The sequence below is a fragment of the Limulus polyphemus genome, unplaced genomic scaffold, assembly GCF_000517525.1.
Source record: "Limulus polyphemus unplaced genomic scaffold, Limulus_polyphemus-2.1.2 Scaffold5836, whole genome shotgun sequence".
In the NCBI taxonomy this organism is placed as follows: Eukaryota; Metazoa; Arthropoda; class Merostomata; order Xiphosura; family Limulidae; genus Limulus; species Limulus polyphemus.
In genome coordinates this window covers 46,615-48,992 of record NW_013671446.1, presented here as the reverse complement: position 1 = coordinate 48,992, position 2,378 = coordinate 46,615, and the positions used below count along the sequence as shown (strand labels likewise).

Genomic DNA, 2,378 nt, shown 5'->3' with positions numbered 1-2,378 from the left:
GGTGTGACGGGGAATCGAACCCGCGACACGCAGATTGCGAGTCGAGTACCCTAACCACCTGGCCGGCAAATCAGTGGATTAATTGGACTTTTTAAAGTTAAGCCTTGTTTACCAGTATATGGAAGACAAAAAATTTGACTTTTTAAAGTTAAGCCTTGTTTACCAGTATATGGAAGACAAGAATTTGACTTTTTGAAGTTAAGCCTTGTTTACCAGTATATGGAAGACAAGAGTATATACTGAGTTAGGGTACAGTTGGTAGTCTGGGTGGATTTGTGAATTTCTTGGTTAGAAATTTATTAGTGATAATTTTAATAAATGTGGGTAGCCGTTATGTTTTAAAGTATCCTGTATGGAAGAAGACTCTGAGTGTACATAAAACACAGGTTATAAGTTCTGTTTAATAAGCATTTTATAAGATGTATTTTGTACGTGAACGGGATAAAGCTGTCAAATTGTGTAAGGAGTCCAGTAAACGCATTATTCTCTGTTGATTGGTGTACTAAATCTACTAGTCTTAGGGTTAATGAAGATGTCTAAAAAAAAGTAAATTGTTATTTTCAATCTCGCATGTGAATTTAATGGCTGGATGTTGTGAATTCAGGTAAACATTTAAGTAATCTCTGAGCTTCATCTGTACCCCAACAGGACATGGACTTATCAAATTTCAATATCCTTTGAAAGGCCAACACAGATCTAGAATTAGTGATTAAAGAAACCCTCTATATGAATAACATGCAGTTTTTTTTTTAAATTACACATTATTTAATATGTACAATATTTGTGTTACTGTCTATTTTCTATATGTTTTAGTTTTGATTAAATTATTGTTAATGTAGTAATGTATTTTAGTTATTTATTTAAGAATGATGTAATTATTTTATTTTTCTTTATATACTGAAAATGGAATCTGTAGAATTCCGAAAAGTTCACCTGCGTCCCCTTCTGTTATATATAAACAACGTTGTTCATCTTTGGTTTCGTTATCTTTCATATTGTGAATTTTTTTGTTTGTAATTAAGCACAAAGCTACACAATGGGCTATCTGTGCTCTGCCCACCACAGGTATCGAAACCTGGATTCTAGCGTTGTAAGTCTGCAGACATACCGCTGTGCCACTGGGGGGCTATATTGTGAAACTTCCTTTTCCTTCGAACACATCAATTGCTCAATATAGATTCCTACAGTTGTGAGCTTAAACATCAATTTTACAGTTAATCCTCCTGACATGAAATACAAGTTTTCTTTTCAAATTCACAGACATTAAGTCCTGGACTTTCCATCAGGGATTCCAAGAAGTTCAATACAACTGTAGTATTTTTTAAAACTCTTTAATATCACAGAACACATACATCTAGGAATTAACTTAAATATTTGTTAATAGTATTTCAATATTAAAACACTGTTTTCTTTAGAAACGACCCCCCCCCCCCACGAAATAATTTTCCTCATTATCATGGTGCAGTGTCTATAATGTATGCATTGCCACCTGGTATCAACTTTAGCTATTACTATAATGCCAAGTTTATAGGATTGTAAACAACACAGCCAGAAGAAAATTAATACATCATTCTGGATTCATCTTATTGTCTGTTGACACCAATACTAATACACTACAACAGGACTATTAGATAATCAGTGGAGCTGAATAGAAGGTATTAGTGTACTGTATATTCAAATATAAAAAAAAGAAACTTGTTTGAATACAAATAGTTAAAATAGGCTATTAGATCAAATTTTTACGTTAATCAAAATTATGTTTCAAATTTACATTCTACTACTAATTCTGAACCAAACCATTTGAAATCACAACTTTTCTTTAAATTGTATAAAACGAAACATTTTCCTGAAGGCTCCTCAAAATAATCATTACCAAACCAGGAAGAAAGTGATGGTTCTGTATACTCTGTAGAGCAGTTTACATTAACACACCATGTACAAGGCAGTCACCTAGTAACTGATGGTTATATATACTCTGTAGAGCAGTTTACATTAACACACCAGGTATAAGGCAGTCACCTAGTAACTGATGGTTGTATATACTCTATAGAGCAGTTTACATTAACACACCATGTACAAGGCAGTCACCTAGTAACTGATGGTTATATATACTCTGTAGAGCAGTTTACATTAACACACCAGGTATAAGGCAGTCACCTAGTAACTGATGGTTATATATACTCTGTAGAGCAGTTTACATTAACACACCAGGTATAAGGCAGTGACCTAGTAACTGATGGTTGTATATACTCTATAGAGCAGTCTGCATTACCACACCATGTACAAGGCAGTCACCTAGTAACTGATGGTTGTATATACTCTGTAGAGCAGTTTACATTAACACACCATGTACAAGGCAGTGACCTAGTAACTGATGG

General features: G+C 33.8%; 1 long non-coding RNA gene across 2 annotated transcripts in view; it reads right to left on the bottom strand.

Moving 5' to 3' along the window:
- Positions 1-1,315: 1,315 nt before the first annotated feature.
- Positions 1,316-2,378, bottom strand: part of LOC111089301 — a 5,616-nt gene continuing 4,553 nt past the window's right edge. For both annotated transcript variants that reach the window (XR_002613578.1, XR_002613579.1), the window contains exon 3: positions 1,316-2,364. This is a non-coding gene — a long non-coding RNA (uncharacterized LOC111089301). The remainder of the gene's footprint in view (positions 2,365-2,378) is intronic.